General features: G+C 36.7%; 1 protein-coding gene across 1 annotated transcript in view; it reads left to right on the top strand.

Annotated features, from left to right (window-relative positions):
* Positions 1-23,783, top strand: part of akt3a (AKT serine/threonine kinase 3a) — a 201,479-nt gene that overhangs the window by 44,104 nt on the left and 133,592 nt on the right.

The raw sequence follows: 23,783 nt of genomic DNA, 5'->3' as shown, positions 1-23,783 counted from the left end.
AATACTGATTAACAAAATAATTTGCATATAGCATAATTTTCTGTTCTCTCCATATTCGCTTTCTAATTGAAATAAGTGTCAGTAAAAATATATAAACAAATATAACAACAACACGTAAGCTTTTTAAACAAGCAGATGCAAGACTGTCAAAATACATTGATTGTTACATTTATTGCCATCCATCTGAAGTTTAATGCAGCTTATATTTGTAGAGACATCAGTAAAATGTGTGCTTGTGCGCTCACGTAAATAGGTGTTTGTCTTGAATTTCCTCTGTCCGCTTGTGTGGGGCTTTCTCCTGTGCTGTTAATCGGAGGGTAGTGTTTCTCATAACTCTGTAATGAGCCCAAGCCCATTAGGAAAATTGGGAAAGCATGACAGAGCTGCTCATTGGTGATGCCAGTCACATACTCTCACACACATGGCCTCTGGCTGCAAGTGATCATCTTACCTCCTGCAACGGATCCCCAGCCAGACGGACACGTGTCTCTCTTGAGCATCTTCTTGAGCTGCTCTTCTCTTCGCTTTATTTAGAGTTTGATCAATCTTTTATGTGAAATTGCACTACGCGGCTTGTGGATTGTTGACTAGATCATATTTTTACTTTCTAGTGGCAGGTTTTCTCAAGCGCGCCGACATGAATTGTGCACTTGAATACTAGATTTTACATCAGAAGGAGGTTAAAGGCTTGTTCTGCATTAAAATTCTTTTATGATGGCCTATATAATGGACATCAACGTACATATTGGATATCTCTTCAGTGTTTCCTTTAGGTTTCCTAGAGATGGGTTGCAGCTGGAAGGGCATCCGCTGAATAAAACATATGCTGGTTTAATTAGCGGTTTATTCCACTGTGGAGTCTCTAGATTAATAAAAGGACTAAGCTAAAAAAGAAAATGGATGAATGAATGTTTCCCCAAGGAGTTTGTCCAGCTGTGGTTGCAGGCCATTTACACGGATCTTCTAACTATAGTGTTATTTCAATGTAAATGTTGTGAGTGCAGTATTACATATAAGTTGAGATTGCTGGCAATTTTCTCTGTTCATGCACAACTTCTTGCATGCCCTCAAATATACACTGCTCAAGTGAAGATTTTCTTGTGCGCTCTCAAATAAACGCTGCTGAAGTGCAATTTAGTGCATTTATGTAAAGAATATGTCTCCATCAGTAATAAAGTTTGCTAGAAATTTTTATGAATGTCTTCAATAGGGTTGGGTACCGGAACCCGGTGCCATTATAGCACCGATACCTTTGTAACTGGTATGTACCGGATCAAATCAGCATATGAATTTCGGTGCCACTGGTGCTGCGACAAGGATGTAAGAAGCATCAGGGGGTGGATCAAAGACACACATAGGTACACATTGTCACACCATCTCTAAACATTTCATTCTAAATAACTTATATACGGACATGCGATGTCAGGCGTTTGTACTTGTTTCTTAGGGAACGGACGCATGCAACTCACACAGTATAGCGCATTCGGTGAGCGAGCGGCTCTCTTCAGATCAACGCGCATGATCCTGTTCATCAAATTTGCTTAAACTAAGCATTCTAAAGCGTTTTTTTACAAGCAAGGATTCTGACACAGCAACGTGAAGCAGATGCTTTACAAAAGTTACGTGTAAGGGGGAAACGCGTCAAACTTAATGACACATTTGAGGGCTCAAAGGCAGAGGAATGCCCTGTCTCTGACATCATCTGGCACTTTCAAAGAGTACGTACATGGACGCCAATGCTCCGATTTAATTATGATTTAGGCAAACTCTGATTTAGAGTCTAGACTACCATGGAAACAGTGGTTTTTGATAACCTGAAAAGGACCACAGACACCTGCGTTGCGAAATGCGGAGGTTTTTTCTTTCCATTTAACGTGTGGTATCAAATTTCAAGATTGGCCTCTCCTCTGGCCCCCCTGAATTTGGATGCATATTTTTGTGTCAAAACGCCACGGCATTGTCTTTTCATAATTGTATCAATGTGCAATTAATTTGCTATGCCAAGCTCCATTAACTTGCCTTTTAAAATACCAGATTAGAGCTGCACGATTCTGGCTAAAATGAGAATCGCAATTTTATTTTTGCTTAAAATAAAGATTACGATTCTCTCATGATTCTGTATATGTAAAATAAAGGTATGGTAAAAACAAACATATGGCACAACCTCGATAATAATATTATGTGTAGGTCTACTGGTTTCTATAAATAATACTATTCTACTTATAATAATTATGATGTTGAATTATTATGTTTGAGATATATGCTTGCAATCTGTCTTATTAGACAAATTTATTCACTGGTAAAATCAGACATTTGCCATTATCAGATTATATTTAACAATATATAGGCTAGAGTAGTTATACTGACATTGTAAACATTTATTTTCATGCACAACTGTGGGTTCACCATGAAAGAAAAAACATCAAATGCTTGTCCTAATCATAATGCGATATGATCATTTAAATGAAGTGCACACTTTCGGTTTCATTCTGACTGCTGAGTGCTTGTTCATACTTCGTGCGCGGCTCCCAAACGATCACTCCGTGCCACAAACTGAACATTATTTACATCTGTATTACCTGTTATTCGCAACATAGGCAGGTTCTGTTCACTAAAGTAGACGCGCGCGTCTATCATTAAGTAGAGCGCGCGCGCGCGCGCGCCCTCTCTGTGATAACAACTCACGGTCAGCAGCTCACATCACATGTGATTTCCCGGTCGCGAAAAGATCATTATATGAAGACAAAATTGACATTTTTAGGTGAATTATACCTTATGAATACAGTGTGTGTCTCATTCAACATCATTTGGAGATGTCAATGTCACTGAGCAACGTGTGTGAAACAATGAAAAGACTCGTGCAGCCGCCTTTTCTTCTCTCCTGAACTCGAAAATATGATTGGCAGAATCGTACAAATGCTGTATTAAGATCGTTTAGGGGGTCGAATCGAGATCGCGATCTTTTAACGATTAATTGTGCAGCTCTATACCAGATGTAGGCAAAACTTACATAACTACTAGGTTGTGAATCGGCACTGCATTCGCTTACTCTGAGTGTTATTTAGGTTAATCAATATATGCATATTAGTAAATATTCATTCATTCATTTTCTTTTCGGCTTTGTCCCTTCACCAATCTGGGGTCGCTACAGCGGAATGAACCGACAACCCATCCAGCACATGTTCTACGCAGCTACAACCAGCTGCAACCCATCACTGAAGAAACAAGGTTACTTGTGGGAGAAACCTGAGCACCAGGAGGAAACCCACACGAACACGGGGAGAACATGCAAACTCCTTACCTTACAGAAATGCCAACTGACCCTTCTAAGGCTTGAACCAGCAACTTTCTGTGAGGTCATGCTACCGACTGCACCACCATGACACCCATATTAGATTTTCTGTGTCTTTGTCTGAACTTTCTGTGTCTTTTCTGTGTCTTTGAGATGAACTTTTTGGCATTCATGATACATTATATAGTTAACTCAACAAAATTTTAAAAAAATTTTTTCCCTTGATTGCATTTTCAAAAATGCACAATTGTGTGGGAAAACCTGGCAGCACTGCTGGACATCATTTGACCAATGTTTTGTCTCCACATGATTCAAAAACACTCAATGAAGGATATTTGGCAGGCACTTCTAAGATTCCCTCAGTATAAACAGACAAAACCCCTAAAAAGCTGGAGGTTGGGACTCTAGTGCGCATAATTACACGTATCAGTGGTTACCTGTGAATGCGGCTGCTGTGTGTGTTTGTGTTTGTCAGAGCGAAGGAGAGTAAAAGCAGGCTGGCATTGACTCCAGTTTGGGCCGCAGAGAGTTCAGTGGGTTCAGTTTTGCTGCTGCCGGAGCTGGCGCCGATCAGGTGGCAGTGCCAGAACACTGCGATATCAATCACCCTCCACTGTCACCATCGCACACACTCTCGTCTCCTCTGTATCACCTGTCAAATGGCATCTCTTTAACTTTGTTCTTTCTTTACATTTCTGCTTCTTTGCATTTTTTGCCACATTTTTGGCCACTTGCAATCATACCGATGCATGGAGTCCTGCTTGTACACAGGCATGTGAGCCCACCTCTCTCTCGTTCTCTCATACACACACATACACACACACACACAGCCTGTGCCAAGGCTGCAGACACTGGGGGTTTTGTAGTCAATAGCACACACACATAGCATCGCTATACACACTCACATCCGTAGGAAAGGATTCAGTGCAGTGTTTTACTAACTACAGCCATTGTTGAACGGGTGACTCATTTTCAACTGTGGAGACAGTCACCACTTCTTCAGTACTTTTCTATTCTTTCTTTCGTGAATGATCGGAGGCCGTTCATTCAAAAACATGGTGTAAAGATGGTCACCTTTACGTTTCAAAGAGCTTGATTTAACTGTCTGGATGCTGATCTGTGCTTTGTCATAGGTTAAAGTGAAGTTAAGTGGGTGTGCTTTGTGGATTGAGTGTGTTTGGGAGTAAATGTAGTCCTGGCGCTCAAGCTGTCTTTCAATGGTTTGATTAGCTTTGCATTTCCTTACAACAAAAAAATACACAAGGTAAAACATCAAATGTTTCAAACATCTTAAAAGTGCTAAATAATTAGAAGAAAAACACGTAGCAGTTCACAATGTAATAATGTCATTAATTGAAGCAATCGAAGCTGCTGCGATCCCGGATTGTGGACGTTAAATCAGGTTTATTTTGTACATTAACATAATAAATATCCAAACAGTAGTGGACATTAACATGTATTCTGTCACATTAGCCATGCAAAAACAGTGCAAAATTAAATGTGCACGTTGTGTGTGCGTAAACTAGGGATGCATCGATATCAATTATTTGGAACTGATCCGATCTCGAGACTAAAATTCTGAGTATCGATTGATACAGATCCAATCCCGATACTGTGCCGTTTTTTTTATTTTTTTTTATAACCTAATACAGTTTCTATAGTTCTGGTGAAACACTCAAATAATATATCTTCTTTAGTAAAAATAACAGACCCATAAGCCTACTGTATATGATAGATCGCATAATCTAACTAAAAACATGATGCTTGCTATAAACTATAGGCTACATTATTTGAGCATTCGTTATGGCATTGATATGATCTGTTGTGGTCCAGCTTAAGTTTCCTTAGGATTTTTCTTTGAAATCTGTACTAGGCTACCACTATTGACCCTAAGCCTTGGTAAAATAACATGCCTTTTAGCAAAGAGTGATATTTTCCTGCAGGTTTGAAGCAGACTAAAATAAACCGTTTGAGGCCAGCTTTACTTAATAAACATTCCCTCGCTTAAACTCGCCTCGAGGGAGACAGAGAAACTGAAAGCATGTCTGAAAATTTTTTTATTTGTCTGAAAATTATCTTTTTGAAACAAATTTCGTTTGTTGGTTATTTCAGTGTGTTTTTGTTGGTTAGTTATCTACAAAATAAACAAGAATATTTGAGGTGAAGTTCAAAACAAGGTCCACTTATATGCTTCAGCACACAAACTGACAAAAAGGTGAGTAAAATAAAATATTAATGTAAATAAAATTACATAAAAATGTTTATAGTTTCAAAGTAGCCTATATTAGGCTAAATAATTTTCTGTTAATGACAATTCATATGCACCGGGTCATCAGCTTCACTTTTTTTAATTTAATCAACTACTTTGACCACAATGAGTCAGGCTTTACAAACTATTAGCAGCACATAAGGCTTTCACCTCGAAAGAATAAACTCAGTAGAAAGGAAGAGAGAACATAAACTCTTTATGAGAATAATTTTATGAATCGGTGGACGTCACTTCTGCGCTGCCGGTGCGCTTGATGAAGAGATTGATGCATCACTGAGACAGCGTGCAGCCCTCCGGTATCTGTGGACACTTTCAAAACAGCACCACAAAGGGAAGAAATCAGTGCTTGAGGATCTGTCCAATGTATTATTGAGCCTTTTTTAGTTAAAGCTTTCAGTTAGGCCTACTTTGTGTGTGAAGAGCAGTTAATAACCCAGTGCTGCGAATGTGATCTGCTGATCTAACAAACACAGCGCAACATGATGTAGAAACAGCAATATACTCCATGTAACGCTGAAGCGCTGAACTGAACATGAGTTTAACTATTTCTAGTGCCTTGTAATAGTCTACCTTTATGGCTTTTGTTGGCTTATGAATTACACAGAATATAGCGCACGCGCAAGATCGGATTTGAATCGGTGCCAGGTGGCCGATATTCAATCCAGCAAAAATATGCGGTATCGAACCGATATCAGATCCAAGTATCGGGATCAGTGCATCCCTAGCGTGAACTTTGTAATGACATTGTGTGTGACTCATAGTTGCAAAAAGGCTTGAATTAACTCCACAACAAATACATCAAATAGTCATTGGGAAAGTTCTTACTGAAGTATTTCTCATTTGAAACGTTACGTAAGATCTGCTTCTTTCATCTCTTTTACTGTGCTGTTTATCTGATACAGCCGAGGCGGAGATTGAGGCACAATCTGACAGGCACGTGGGAACCATGGACGGGGAGAACTAGCATTTAAGGCACAGGCAACAAAAACAGCTACAATGGGTTCAGAGCAAACAGTCCAATATTCTGAAAGGTATGATAAATAATCTGATAGGTGTTTTGAGCTGAAACTTTACAGACACATTCTGGAGACACAAAAGACTTATCTTAAATCTTGAAAAGGGGGTAAAATAGGTGCCCTTTAAAAAAAGTGCATTTGTTGTCTTTAGTTAATGGTAACACTTTACTTGAAGTAGGTGTTCATAAGACCAAATGTACAAACTGTATAAATTGTCAAATAATTCAACCTTACTGTAAAGTATTATGATAATGCTACAAGGATCCCAGTGGCAAGTACCATTATAAAATATATTAACCCCACAGTCTAAATGGATTAATTCTTCTGAAATTAAAATTTCAAAGATCAGATTAAAAGAAGAGTTGGTCTGTCCCCAACATGTCCCTTGCATTATGAAGCGTGAACTGGCTGCACAGGCTTTCTAGCATGCAAGCCTCTTAGCCTGATCCCTTTGTTTTTTTCACACAACTCTCAGGTCAGCCCTCTGTCAAGGGTTCATGCTCTGTTTGTGGTAATGTCTGTGTCCTGAAAGAGGTGGAATCCCTCATTACCAAAGGACTTCAGAGGTCTCCAAGAGCAAAGGCTAATGGTGTTAGGAGCTCATGTCTAGTAAGCAGATGACAGATTCTCAGAGCTCTTGACCACTGTTCGTCCTAATGAATACCTCAGTCTACATATGGTGCAGTACATGGATGCAAAGATAGCTGCTGTCTATTTGCTTAAGGTTACAATTCCTCAACCTGGTCTGCAGATACATTTAAAGACTAGAAATGTTTTCTTTGCCACTTACCTCAAGGGTTATGGTTACAGTTTCAATATGTGATCTAAACTAATCTTTTAGGTTGAAGTTGGGTTTGCTGGTCTGGAGCAAGTTGTCAGATCTATTTAGCTCTAAATTTAGCCTTGAACCAATTCTTACCCTAAACCTAACCTTTATATACATATAGACCTGACACAGGGCAAATTGCTAATTGCCTAGTCTGGAGAAGAACGGTATTGTGTAGTCTTACATTTGACCTTTGTCCTTTTCCTAGTTATTACCTTACCTAACGTTAACCAAATCTATACATAACCACCATTAACCAAATACTGGAGCTGTAACCACAAAAGGAGGCCAAAACCAAGCATTAAAAGTACATTTTGGACATCTGCAGAGTTTGCTTCATTTTTTTAAGAAAAGCTTTAGTTGTTTTAGTGTTCACAATAGTTGAATCACTATGGTCATATAACTCAAGGCCAAACAGTATCAAAGAATGAACTGCGATGATCATTTATTCGTTAAAGGTCATTTTAGACAGTGAAAATTCCTTTATTAACAAATTTTTTCATTTGTTTTGAATGAAAATCAAGGTTATTACAAAAAATTCAGAAGTTAAAGTACACCATTATGGATCTTTGAAAATGACCTTTCGTGAAGATATCCTACAGAGCTTTACATTTTAAAGAGTTTAACATCGATTGTCTCTCAAAACAAAGACTCGAATCAGAGTCATTAAAATGAGCCATTTTTAAAACAACTCCCAAGTCGTTTCTTGTTGTGGCCAAAATGGCACATTAGCCCATGATTTTTTCCATGCAGATCTCAGGGTTAGCATCATGTTGAAAAGATACATGCATGCAACTTTTGGTGGAGCTGAGCAGGGCGATTGGTGTATAAAGTCAACATTCTGCAATAACCATTAATACAGAACTCTCTGAACTCGAAATGCTCTTGGTGTACTAAGACGACACATACCAGACGGTTTGAAGTGCCCCATGTAATAGTTAATATGGCAAATGATGAGTCTGTGAAGAATCAATGGTTAAATTTTTACAGAAATACCACAACAGTGAAGCCCCAACCTTGTGCTGCGTTCCTGTCATTTAACTGATGCATACAATATGGGATTTATAGGGCAGTTGTTCATCAGCATTTATATTTATTGAAGTATGCTTCATTGTGGGTTGATAGGGTAAAAGCTTCAACACTTCAATCCTGTAATTGTATTGGGTATTGCATTTTCAACATGTGCTGCATGCAGTAGAGCAATCACAAGAGACGGATCAGACCAATCACTGCAGATTAGCATCATGCAAAGGAGGGTTTGAAAAAAAGGTTTTGCAAATTAAATGCGTAATATAAAAACAACAAAAGGGTTATTTGATCTGGAATATATGCAATTTTGATCTGTAATTAGGGACTTCCAGAACCGAAAGATGAACCTTTCTTAATTCATAATGTAAGCACTTTAAAATCATTGTTATTGTGTGTTGTCTAGGAACGAATATAAACGTGCCCAAAAAACATGGCACCATTTTGGTCATTTCATGCAAAAAAAAATAAAAAATAAAATGCCATCAAATAAAACTAGTTTCAAACACCTAAATCATAATTCCAGAGTAATTGACAATTTAAAAATGTCTTAATTTTGTATACAGTTTTTTACTACGTTTTTCTTTCATTTTACTACATTTTCAGCTTGTCCTTTCCCTTCCACACTCTGTCTCTCTCTCTCAGACACACACACACACATGCGAAAAAACAACCATCATCTCAGTCGCAGCCTTCAGTCTGCTGGGCGGCTGCTGTGACCATCACCATTACCCTCGCATTAAATTACCTTCATCTCCTCTCACCCACAGAGCCATTTCTATTCCAGTCCAGGCCAGCAAATAGAATTTAGAAGAGCTAGAAGCATCTGGTGTAAAATTTGCAGAATCTGCTCCCATCACTCCTCACTCCAGCCTTATAACAGACTAGGCTTTAAATTTCAATTTGCGGAGCACTAAAACTTTACTGACCCATTACTGCAGCCTCAGTACAGAGCGACACGAGGACGGCCTGGACCTCATATCAGCATGCAGACGGCATGGGGCTCATCGATCGATGGGTCTGCCGCTGCTATCCGGAAGGACAGAATCAGCTGCTGGTGATGTGTGTGAGTGTATGTGTGCGTGTGTGTTTCAGCAGGGCATGGGTGTCCAGCACGGCCCACTGGCCATGCCTGTCAGCTTGTTTATGCAGCAGCTGAAGTGATGACTAGAGGTACAAGGACAGGCCCTGCTAGCAGGCTTTAGCCACTGCAGGCGGCCCGACTCAAAACAAGAGCACAGGCCGCACACACATCCATCACAGCTCTGGCCTGGTGGCTGCTGTTCGGGAGCGCTCATGCAGGGTCATTAGAGATTGAGGGACCTGTCAGATTTACCACACTGGCTGTTCTGCAGAAGCATGTTACAAGTTGATAACCTTAGCACCGATCTGGAGGGACGGGCTCGGCCAGGTGGCCAGGTTACTGTTTGTGTGTAGTATGATGTTGCACATTGCAATTTGGTTTAATCGGTCTTTGAGAAAACAATATTTCAGTCATTGTACTGACAAAAATGAAACCGTAACGCTTTAAAATAATGGCTTATTAGTTAATGTTATTTTGTGTATTACTAACATAAACAAACAATGAATAATACATTTATTACAGTATTTATTCATATTTGTTTGTTTGTTACTTAATGTTATTCATGTTGGTTATCGTTAGTTTGTTAACTCTACATTAACTAATGTCAACAAGCACCAAAGCTGCTGGAAAAAAAAAGGAAAAGTTAATATAATGGATTAGAAATGCTGCACAAGATTGTTAAAATATAGTTCATGTTAGGAAATACATTAACTAATGAACCATTATTTTAAAGTATTACCAACAAAACTATACACCGTAATGTCTGACAAGTTTTTAAGCATATTTAAATGTAGGTTATTTTGATTATTATTGTTTTATTTAATATGTTATGTACAAATATAATAATATAATGACAAATTTTTTTGTATAATTTTTTTCCGTATTCATTTCTGAAAAATTTGTTAGGTACACAAACCTGGCACAATTACACGATGTGTATTAATTAAAACATTCGGAAAAACATGCAAAACATTTCGGAGTTAATTCAAGCAGTGTTACTTTATTCTTCTCCAATGTAGAAAAAGAAAGAGGAATAGATTACATTGTGTTCATCTAAAACTGCATGGAGAGGAAGGAGAGTTTTCTTTATCAAAGAGCTGCAATGGATTATTGAGAAATACAGAGTTTATTTTGGGAAATCTGTAGAATTTTGATACATTACTTGTGATACTTCATATATCACGTACGTAAACATTTCCTGAACAGAGACTGGCAGTACCATAGACATTATAATATATGGCGGCAGTGTTGACATATCGAAGCAACGGACCGAAATGGAGCATGGGGTGTCTTTCTATTATAAGGTCTATGGGCAGTATGTCAAATAGATGGACACAAACACACCCCAAACAGCAGCAGGTGAGAAATGCGCCAGTCACTGAATCCAGCATATAGGGGTTGACAACTGTCCACCATGTTCTGGATGGTTCACCTGTGTGTCAAAGTTATCTGTAGCTTAAATGAAGCCATTTTGTTTTTACCCATTGCTTGTAAGGTGGCTCTAAACTGTCAAAACGCCTCTAAAAATGCTTTTTCAGAAGCGAAAAATGAAAAAAAATCTGATTTGGTTTGAATAAAAAGAAATGAAAAAGGTTTCAGAGGCAGTGTGTCAGTACTATTGACACAACGAGAGATCGAATTTATTTTTTAATATGTAAAAAATTTCGGATCCAGTATGCAGTAATCTTTAGCCAATAAATGAAAATAGATAAAATAAGTACTCATCACATTTATAGAAATGCAATAAATTATTATTACTAGTTTTTTTGCACATTATTTTATAAAAAAGATTTCTGTATTTTTACCACAGTGGTATTATTTATTTATTTGTGGTCAATCACTGCTTTGATTAGTGGGGTTTGAGGTTTCACATGAGGTTTTCCCCCAATAAACTATTAATTGTGCAGAGATATTAAACGCTGTAAAAAATTCTGGGTTCCACAAAATTCTTTCATGTTGTCCCAACACAAATCGATGAAGTTAATGTAATCAGTTACCAAATTAAGTGGATCGGACATAATTAATGGAAACAATAACTGTGTTGTTTCAGCTAATTTTAAATAAGTAATTTGAACAAGCTGCAAAAGTCTTTCTTTATGGAAAGACATTATTAAAAGTGTATCACACAGTAAAAAATGTTAATCGCACGTGTGAAGATCAGTTAAAGTGCAAGCATTCTGTGCAGTCCGTTTGAGTTGTGAGTTCTCTACATACCAAGTACGTTTGAGGGTATAAGTTTAGGGTCTGGCTAAATACTAACTTTTTAATTAACATTATAACAATTAAGTAACAGAAAAACAACTGTTTCCTGAAATCATAGTCATTTTGTTGCACATCTGTTGTTTGAACCACATTGGCTCAACAGTAAAGAACTGTCATTAATGCCTTTACCACAGATGGCAAAGCAATAACTTTAATGCGCTCACAATTGAATTAATGTCAGTTAACTGGCGAACATGACATGAGAGTCGTTCTACACTGTTGTGCGTTTATTTCCTGATGTTTGATTCAGTCGCAGGTTTCATCTCATGTCATATTCCAGAGCATAGTCACATAACACACTCTCCAATGAAAGACTTAGGTGTAGAATAAAGTTTATGTATTCAGTTTATGGAGTTAAAGAAACATATAATTTTATGTTGCTGTCTTTTCTCTGATTTTGCAAGGATGTTAGACCGATTAGTGGGAGATTTAGAGCAATGCATTATATTTCTGTTCTCTCTAGTCTGTACTAGTCTTATATACTGTAATTCAATTGCATTGTTTCTGCAAATATCTATGTACAGAGCTCAAACTTATTAGCCTTCCTGAATATTTTTCTCCCATTTTCTGTTTAACTTAAAGATTTCTAAACACACTTCTAAACATAATAGTTTTAATGTTTTGTAACATAACATTTTTATGGAGCTCTATGGATTAAAAGAGCAGATTACAACATGTGTGCATAAATACACTTGATTTATATATTTATACTTCTGCATCGATTGATCAGCTTGACCCACGGCGTGCTCGTAGTCATGCATTTATACTTCTGCTTGCTGTTTATGTTGCTCTGCATTCTGAAACGCTAGCTCTTATGTTCTTCCATGTCGAGTTTCTTCACGGGTATTTTGTTTTTTCTGAACGCTAACTTAATGTACAAGTAGCTAAAACTCGCTCATTCAGAGGTGGGAATCGGCAGAGGTGTAACATCTTTAACCATAAGGTAAACACAAAACAAAAGTTTCCATCTAGAGCTACTTCACGGGTTGACACTTATAAAAACTCGCTCCTTCGGGCTCTTGGCTCTCAGCACTGCCCACGCTCGTCACCAGTACCAAGTTGACCAATCACAGAGCTTCTGCTATGCATCGTTGCGACTTGTAGTTACATTTTTTGAGAGGTGCGTGTCAGCATCACGGCGAGGGCTATGCGACCACGAGAAGGCTGTGCCGTAGCATACGCGTGCCGCTTGATGCAGAATTATAAATCAGCCTTTAACTACTTAAGGCCCAAACTGTGTTTTTACATGCATTTTTTATTTCTCTTTGTTATTTGGGCTTATTAAACCTAATTAAAATAAAACTTAAGTATCGTCTTTTGATACGACATTCTTTTTGAATAAAATTATGTCCATATATGTGGACGCATGGTCCGAATTTCCATAAAACACAAAGTCTTCTTTGTGTTATAGAATGAAAAACTCATTATTTCTGCTTTAAACACAGCAGCTTTTTCCTGTATATTAATACTTTAATAACACATATACACATATTTTTTGAACATATTTTGACTATCAGTAAAAACTGCCCATTTTGGACAGTTAAAATAGTATTTGGGACGTTTCATATGCTGCAAAGCAGTTGCAGGAGGTCACTGTCTGTAACAAAAATCAAACATGAGCTAAAATGTGCTGTCCACTATTGACCTTATTCTAAAATGCGGAAGTGCGCCTGTTATCGCGATTGTCTTAGAACTTCCGATTCAGTCGCCTATGGGAGAAATGGCTAGGAATAATAAACGGCAGAAAATGGTCAAACTGCTTGCTCTACAAACAAATGTTTGCATGACTATACAGACCAAGTAGAGTAATATAATAAAAAATAATAAATTGCAAGATCAAGCAGCGTAACGAGCAGTTTTTATTGTCAAAAACGAACGGAAGTGACTGAGACCGGAAGTCTCGAGCCAAAAAGATTCACTCTAAACTGTCAAAACGCCTTTAAAAATGTTTTTTCAGAAGCGAAAAATGAAAAAAAAAAATTGATTTGGTTTGAATAAAAAGAAATGAAAAAGGTTTCAGAGGCAGTGTGTCAGTACTATTGACACAACGAGAGATCGAATTTATTTTTTAATATGTAAAAAATTTCGGATTCAGTATGCAATAATCTTTAGCCAATAAATGAAAATAGATAAAATAAGTACTCTTCACATTTATAGAAATGCAATAAATTATTATTACTAGTTTTTTTGCACATTATTTTATAAAAAAGATTTCTGTATTTTTACCACAGTGGTATTATTTATTAATTTGTGGTCAATCACTGCTTTGATTAGTGGGCTTTGTCATGCAAAAATGTTTGCATGACTATACAGACCAAGTAGAGTAATATAATAAAAAAATAATAAATTGCAAGATCAAGCAGCGTAACGAGCAGTTTTTAATGTCAAAAAACGAACGGAAGTGACTGAGACCAAAAAGAAAGTCTCGAGCCAAGAAGATTCAAACGGCAGCGCCCACTCGTCGGCGGAGAATAAGGTGAATAGGTGTAACACGGGGAGTGACACAGACAACTGAAGTAGGATCCATGTGCAGGTTTTTTCAGTGGTCAGGCAAGCAATGGTCAACAGAGGTGCAAACAGATGAATAAAGGCAGTCCAGAATCGTATAGTCAAAGTATCAGGTGAGAGGTGCGAAGGCAGGCAGCAGACAGGGAGAACTGGATAAACAAGGCTCGGTCAAAACATGGGAAAACAAGACAAAGAAAAAACGTTGTTGTGCTACTTTACAGATAACAAGACTTGGCAATGTGAATGAGTGAGTGTGCTGCTTAAATAGTGTGTGTAATCAGTCTTTGACAATCCTCAGGTGGTGCGAGTGTAATCAGTCAACATGAGGAAGCATGTGTGTGTGTGAGAGCGAAGTGCATGTATGAATATGTAGTCCAGAAAGGGTGGATTTGTAGTCCATGGTTATTGTAAATGAGATCCAGCAATCTATGAACTTACGATCGCTGGTGATTGTGACAATAGGAGGTTAATACGTTCTGAGAGCTCAGTTTCTTATTTTGATTTTCTCAGACATAGATAAGTGCGCAAAGTTCAGTAAAAAACTTACTTGACCTCTTCCTAAATGGGAAAATCAGCAACAATCAACAATGCATGGTTATATGGTGTCATGACTTTGCAATCAGTGTGCAAAACATGTAATTATAATGGATGTCAGTGTGGCAAAAACAGCCACGAACATAATAAAAGGGTAGTAAATTTGTCCATAGTGTATTGTTAAAGTGGTTTAACTTTTCAAAGAATTTTCCCAAAATATGTGTCAAAATAGGATGTCACCAAAAACCATTCCATTTGTTGAAACAGAGAAAGTTGTGGCCAAATTAAGACTCAAAATCACCTCAGAGTCGATGAAAACATCCCCAACAGCACACAAGGGTTAATCACTCTTTATTTTTTGCTCTGGACCAAAATATTCAAGAGAACTATGGAACTACAAGTGTGAACACAAGCCTAGTATAAGTACTGGTTCAGCTTTGAATGGCCAATGTAAATCAAAGTTAAATGGGCAAAGCTGCCCTGTAAGTATAGTAAGTAGAAGTGTGTGCATGTGTGTGGGATGATGCCTTCTCTAATTGAGGCTACACAATACTGCTTGTGGTGGGTCAGCAGACTCGTATACATACTGTACTGTACATATACTCTCTATTCCCACTGCACAGAAATATGCCTAGAGGGCTTTGAGTAACTGAAGTGTGCCGTATTATTCAACCTCGCATTAAAGCAGACGGAGGCTCCAGCTGAGGTGTCTCAGGTTAATGAGCGGTGGATTTCTGTAGTGTCTGGTCTTACACAAACACTCCACTATATGCCATTGTCTTCACGCTGCAGTCATTGAAAGGCCCTCTCTAGGTACCATGAGCTCGGGTTAATGCTGAATTCCCTGTGCCCCTCCATTTACGTCAGTGGCTGTCCTGCTCTGATTTAGAGGGCAGAGAATGTTCAGCCTGTTCCTCATTGACCCCTGGCAACCGTGGCACCACACACTCAGTATAGAGCACCAGGACTCTGAACCACGACTTTTACTGAGCTAATGCTTCCTCAAAAGAAAAAAAAAATCTCTTATGTTGTCACTGTAAAGTCTTAAAGTCAGGACTTGAAGACATGTGACAGGCATAATACATCAATAACATAGATTCAACAAGGTATTGGAAATATTCCTCAGAGATTTTAGTGCATATTGACATGATAGCATCACACAGTTGCTGCAGATTTGTCGGCTGCACGTCCATGATGCAAATTTTCTGTTACACTACCTCCCAAAGGTGCTCTATTGGATTGAGGTGTGGTGACTGTGGAGGCCATTTGAATACAGTGGACTCATTGTCATGTTCAAGACACCAGTCTGAGATGATTCATGCTTTATGACATGGTGGGTTTCTGCTGGAAGTAGCCATCAGAAAATGTGGTCATAAAGGGATGGACATGGTCAGCAACAATACTCAGGTAGGCTGTGGCGTTGACATGATGCTCAATTGGTAATAATGGGCCGAAAGTGTGCCAAGAAAATATTCCCCACACTATTGCATCACCACCACCAGCATGAACCATTGATACAGGGCAGGATGGATCCATGCTTTCATGTTGTTTACGCTAAATTCTGACCCTACCATCTGAATGTCACAGCAAAAAATAGAGACTCATCAGACCAGGGAACATTTTTTCAATCTTCTATTGTGCAATTTTGGTGAGCCTGTGCACATTGTAGCCTCAGTTTCCTGTTCTTAGCTGACAGGAGTGGCATCCGGTGTGGCCTTCTGCTGCTGTAGCCCATCTGTCTCAAGGTTGGCGTTCAGAGATGCTCTTCTGCGTACCTGGGTTGTAACGAGTGGTTATTTGAGTTATTGTTGCCTTTCTATCAGCTTGAACCAGTCTGGCCATTCTCTTTTGACTTCTGGCATCAACAAGCCGTTTGCACCCACAGAACGCCGCTCATTGGATATTTTCTCTTCTTCGGACCATTCTCTGTAAATTCTGTAGAGATGGTTGTGCGTGAAAATCCCAGTAGATCAGCAGTTTCTGAAATACTCAGACCACCTCATCCGGCACCAACAACCATGTCAAGTTTAAAGTCACTTAAATCCCTTTTCTTACCCATTTTGATGGTCTATTTAAACTACAGCAGGTCGTCTTGGCCATGTCTACATGCCGAAATGCATTAAGTTGCTGCCATGTGATTGGCTGGTTAGAAATATGTGTACGAGCAGTTGGATAGGTGTACCTAATAAAGTGGCCGGTGAGTAAATATATGCGAGTAAACATATAGGAAGTAAATAATTCAAATAGTTTTAGTATTAAAACATGCATATAGAATAAAATAGCAATTTATGTTTTTTTATTGTTATTATTATTGTTTTTGTTACTTCAATTATTTCTTTTTGTGCTGAAATTAATTAATTCATTCATTCTTTCATTTATTCATTCATTTTCTTTTTGGCTTAGTCCCTTTATTAATCTGGGGTCGCCACAGCGGAATGAACCGCCAACTTGTCCAGAACATGTTCTACGCAGCGGATGCCCTTCCAGCTGCATCCCATCACTGGGAAACATCCATACACACACAATCACACACATACACTACTATTAGCCTATAGCCTATTAGCCTATATTCACCTATAGCGCATGTCTTTGGACTTGTGGTTGTATTGGCGATTAGTGTTGCAATGACAATATTTTTTGCAATGCACTGTAAAATTTCCGTTGATATAAATTTTTTCAAAATCATTTATTTACATGAGGATCATACCAAAGTAAACAGATTATTCATTCATTCATTCACTTTGCTTAGTCCTTTTAATTATCAGGGGTCGCCACACCCAGAGGAAACTCATGTGAACATGGGAAAAACATCAAAACTCCACACAGAAACTCCAACTGACCTAGCTGAGGCTTGAACCAGTGACCTTCTTGCTGTAAGACAACAGTGCTAACCACTAAGCCTCCATGCTGCCTTTATTGATTTATTTATCTATTTATTTAATTAATTAAACCTAATTCAGACAACAAAAACAAAAGTGTCAAAGTGCTAAAATGTACAGGTTTAAAACACTTTGAATGAGTGAAAACCAGACCAGATATTCTGACTCCTGTTGAGTTGTCATTTTTCTCTCATGTCTGAACTCCGGCTATTAGTATTTATTTCAGCTCTGGGTTTAAAGTTAGGTCGCTCCAACCAGTAGCAAAAAGCATCTACTGGACAGGTGAGGATAAAGATATACGGCCCCATCTGATTCTGAGCCCTATCAAATTTAAATAAACACCCTATGCATGCCATATACAAATGCTTGCAAAACAAATTTAATTAATCACACCTTTCTGCGATATGAATACTGCATATACTATTATGGCCATAACAAGTTTTCAGTTTATTGTGCAGTCCTGTTAGTAGGCCGTTCTTGAATTGAACGCTCCCTCATGTGAATGTGAGGCATGTGACAGAGTGGAACTTTTGACCCTGACCAACCTGCAGCTCAAGATCTGCTTACCTGCTCCGCTCCGCTTGCTTTACCTGCTTGAGCCCTTGAGTGCTTTTCAACCTGAACTCCCTGCACTCTGCCAGCTTCTTTTGTACAGCTCTAAATCATCAGGAACATGATGGTCTGTTGAGATAATTTACATTTGCTCAATCACAGTCACTGACAGCTGTAGTTACTTGCATGAGATGTTTGGACTGCAGAAACAAACAGGAGCAGAACTTAATTTCTTTCAAGCAATAGCCTTCAGAAATGCTATTCATTATATTATATTATATTATATTATATTATATTATATTATATTATATTATATTATATTATATTATATTATATTATATTAAATTATATTATATTATATTATATTATATTGTATTTTATTATATTATATTATATTATATTATACTATATCATATTATATTATATTAAATAATATTATATTATATTATTATATTTTACTATATTATATTTTATTATATTATATTTTATTATATTATATTATATTATATTATATTATATTATATTATATTATATTATATTATATTATATTATATTATATTGTATTATATTATATTATATTATATTACATTATATTATACTTGGTGCTGGACCAAGATTAATCAAGATTAAACGCATTCCAAAAAAAGTTTGTTTTTTATCTGCGTATATTGTGTACATTTATTTTGTAAATATAATGTTTATTTATAATTAGATATGATGTACAATGGGTAAGGAAAGTATTCAGATCAAGATTCTAATTTTTCATTCTTTTTAATATTGTAGCCATTCAAATATTTTTTTTCTTAATTAGTGTACACACAGCACCACATGTTGACCGAAAAACACAGAGTTGTTGTCATTTTTGCAGATTTATTAAAAAAGAAAAACTGTAAAATCACTTGGTCCTAAGTATTCAGACCCTTTGCTTGCTATTTAGAAGCACCCCTTTGATCTAATACAGTCTTTTTGGGAGAGATGCAACAAGGTTTTTCACACCTGGATTTGGGGATCATCTGCCATTCCTCCTTGCTGATCCTCTCCAATTTTGTCAGTTTGGAAGGTAAACATTTGTGGACAGCCATTTTTAGGTCTCTTAAGAGATGCTATACTGGGTTTAAGTCAGGGCTCTGGCTGGGCCATTCAAAAACAGTCACAGAGTTGTTGTGAAGCCACTCCTTTATTATTTTAACTGTGTGCTTAGGGTCATTGTCTTGTTGTAAGGTAAACCTTTGGCCCAGTCTGAGGTCCTGAGCACTCTGGAGAAGGTTTTTGTCCAGGATATCCCTGTTCTTGGCTGCGTTCATCTCTCCCTTGATTGCAACCAGCTCTCCTGTCCTTGCAGCTGAAAAACACCACCATGTTTCACTGTTGGGAGTGTATTGGTGATGAGCAGTGCCTGGTTTTCCATGCATACCGCCTAGAATTAAGGCCAACATTTATATTTTGGTCTCATCAGACCAGAGATTCTTCAGTCTTAGCAAAGTCCATGCAGATTTGAATGTGTCTTGCACTGAGGAGAGGCTTGTATCGGGCCACTCTGCCATAAAGCCCTGCCTGGTGGAGGGGTGCAGTGACGGTTGACTTTCTACAATTTTCTTCCATCTTCAGACTGCATCTCTAGAGCTCAGCCGCAGTGGTCTTTGGGTTCTACTATACTTCTCTTACCAAGACTCTTCTCTCCCCAATAGCTCAGTTTGGCCAGACGGCCAGATAACACTCTCAGAAATAATGGTATGCGAGCTATCACTGGGGTGGTACCTATTTAAAAGGTACACATTTGTACTTAGAGTCCATATTGGTACCTTAAAACTATATATTAGTACCTAAAAATTTTAAGAGAAACACCTTTGTACTTTTTAGGTTCTGATATGTACCCTTGAGGTATTAATATGGACTTATATAATACAAACTATAAAATAAATAGAGCTGCACTCAAATTAAGCTGTAGAAGGATGATCAGAAGAAATGCACAGCAGTTAAATATATGAGTGTCACTGCAAATGGTCTGAATACTTGGGACCATGTGATATTTCAGTTTTTTCTTTTTAATAAATCTGCAACAATGTCAACAATTCTGTGCTTTTCTGTCAATTATGTGTGCTGTATGTACATTGAGGAAAAAATAAACTTTAATTATTTTAGAAAACGGATGCAATTTAACAAAGTGAAAAATCGAAGGGAGTCTGAATACTTTCTGTACCCACTGTATAATACAAATGATATATTCAATTTTATGAAACAAAATTCATTTGTATAGTTTTGTTTTATGAATGTGTGTGTATTACATATACATAATAATTATATTATACTGTAAGTTGTCAAAAATATCAACTTTGGTACCAAATTTCTCTAAACTGTGTACTGAAATTTTAAAAAGTAGAAGTGTTATGCATATAAGAGTAAGATTTTTAGCTGGCATATTTCACGTTTTCAGATTCCTAAATTGCTTTCAGCACTTTGAGAGGCCAAACATCAAAACAGTTGAAATTTAATTAATTTTTAAAGGCTCCTGATGATACATCGTGGTCTTAAAACAGTCAATATTTGCAAGAAACTGAAAATTATTTATGATATCATCTTTAATCTCCATCCTCAGCAAACCATTTTCAGTTTTTTTTTTACATCTGTATGAAGCGCAAACTTCCTAAAAAAAATTAAGTGCACCAAATGCAAAAAATATCTGTAATAGAAAAATATTGAATATAATTTTATTAAAAAAAATAATGAATAAAAAAATCCCAAGCTCAAAGTGTCATGAACGCATCTAGATATGGGTTTCCTACAAGTTAGTATTTAAGCATGTGACAAGCAGAGCATCCCATCATTGCTCTCACCGTTTATTTGCTCTTTAGGAAAGATTAAAAGCGCTGACAGGTGCAAAAGATCTCCTGTCCTTTCGTCCCGTCCTCACCTTCTCTCTGATCCAGCAGACACAGTCTCTCTTGGAAAGCTTTCTGGGGATATCCCTCTTTCCAGAAAGTCATTTGAGGTTAGGCAGAGGGAAGAGAGTCCATTAAGCTGTAAAACCTCAGAATCCCATGGGGCAATGCCTGAGGGAGACACGCCTCCTCCTAAACTGATCTAATTCACTTGGCAGGAAGAAGGAGAAGAGCAGGAGAGAGCGAGATGATAGAGAGACACAGAGGGCAGAGGAAATGCATTCATTGTGAAAGACATCAGGAAGCTGTTTTCCTCCTCTGCCGGAGATCAAACAAAAATGCTTTCAAGCTGATTTTTTTTCACTTGCCCTTATTTAGTTTTTTTTCTCTCGTGATATGGCGAGGGATGCTGGTTAATGTAGAAAACACAGCAATTAGGGATGCATGAATCTATATATTTTTTTTCCACAAGTCTTATTTGTCTTACTACCTTGCTAACCCCCTAACCCTTTTATCATGCATCAAATATAAATGTAACAAATCAAATGATAGATTTTGTCTGACACAAGCTACATTTACATTACTAGTGTTGTTTTTGTCTTTTAAAGTTAAAATGAATAATATTATAATAAATAATAAAACTATAATTAACAGTAGTAATGATAATCAGTGGTGGTAAGCGTACTGAAAAATCATACTGAAATAAAAGTACTGTTGCCCAACAATAGTGTAGTGCACGTAGAGTAAAAGCATATGCTGTAAATATTTATATAATAAATAATTAGTAAAAAGTAGCCCTCGTGAGTGGCGAGTATTACAATGTAAAAGGCTGATCTGTTTAAATGCAATTTGTGCAGGGATGTGTAAACGTAACATTCTGTACTGCATTTAGTTGTTGTTAAAGGAAGCTAAATCTAATAAAAGACTGCTCATTTGAATTCATAGGGGTGTCAGTAATTGTGGCATTACAACTATTTAGCGATTTCGGTCATCATAAACTAAACATCCTTTATCTTACAAGTGACATGCAGTCTTCTCTGTGTAGTCTGCATGTAAAGATTTTTAACATCTTCTTGGACATTGTTAATGCTTCCGAATGGTTTGCTGCATTTATAAAGTATATATAAGTATATAATATAATATAATAATATAATATAATATAATAAAAGTATATTAAAATAATATTATAAATGAATAATAACATGATAATAATAATAAAAAATAAATAAATAAATAAACAAATAAATAAATAAATAAATGAATGAATGAATGAATGAATGAATGAATGAATGAATGAATGAATGAATGAATGAATGAATGAATGAATGAATTCTGTGTATTTGTTGTACATTCCCTCGATGGAACTCTTAACATGGTGCTTATGTGAAAACTGTCAGTATTGTGGCATTCAGCGGTTGATATTGTCATCTTTTTTTAAATCTTTGTAAAATTTGTTTGTAAAAATATTTTTTTGATTTGTTTATCTTAAAATTTTTATTTATTCATATTTTGAATCCTACCAGGGGTGGGATAGGCAGGAGTGGGTTTAAAATTTGCACCTTTTTATTTTTTTATTTATTCATATTGTTTCCTAAAAAACTCAATAGACAGTTGTTAACAATATAAATAAATAAATAAATAAATAAATGAAGTAAAATTTTATATTTGAAATGAAATATGGTTTTAAAACATCAATCATTTTTATTTGGTAAACTTATTTATTTTATAAACTGAAATATACCGCTTGTTTTAGCTAAAATGAATATAACAAAATTAAACCAAATTAAATACACTAATTTGAAATAAAGATTATTCATTCATTCATTCATTTTTTTATTTATTTTTTATTATTTTTTGATCCTATAATAATCCAGGGTCGCCACAGTGGAATGAACCGCCAACTTATCAAGCACATTTTGCGCAGCGGATGCCCTTCCAGCTGCAACCCATCTCTAGGGAAACATCCATACAACTTCATTCACACTCATACTCTACGGACAATTTAGTTTACCCAATTCACCTGTACCGCATGTCTTTGGACTGTGGGGGAAACTGGAGCACCCCGAGGAAACCCACACAAACGCAGGGAGAACATGCACACAGAAATGCCAACTGACCCACCCGAGGCTCAAACCAGCAACCTTCTTGCTGTGAGGTGACATTACTACCTACTGCTTAATTAAAGAAGATTAATTAAATAAAAGCTAAACATCAAAGTTAAATAACAAATACAACATTAAATAGTACATTAATACTATATTACTATATATAGTACTATATTAGTACTAGATACAGTACTCAGCATATATAAGAACACCCCTCACAAATCTCTCTTTTAAATTCATATTTTTAATAGGAAGCTATACAACATATATATTTGTGCAAATATAAATTAGAATAGTCAGTACTGAATCCAAATCTGGAGCTTAACTAACAAAATAACTTACCATAACGGTCCAAAGATTAGTCAACCCAAATTTATATGTTATAGAAAAATATATAATACAAATTTAAAAAAGAGAAAAAAAGTAAAAATTTTGTTGAAATTTTGTAGGCTGTAATTTATTTTGTAATATTTTGCTTGAATTTAATTGTTTTATCTTTCAATTTCTAAATATGTTCTTTGACTAAAGCATTATTTTAATAAATGTTTCTG

This window comes from Danio rerio, chromosome 13, assembly GCF_052040795.2.
Source record: "Danio rerio strain M-AB ecotype USA chromosome 13, GRCz13ab, whole genome shotgun sequence".
Lineage (NCBI taxonomy): Eukaryota > Metazoa > Chordata > Actinopteri > Cypriniformes > Danionidae > Danio > Danio rerio.
The sequence above is the reverse complement of the archived record's forward strand: the minus strand, read 5'-3'. Positions and strand labels throughout refer to the sequence as shown.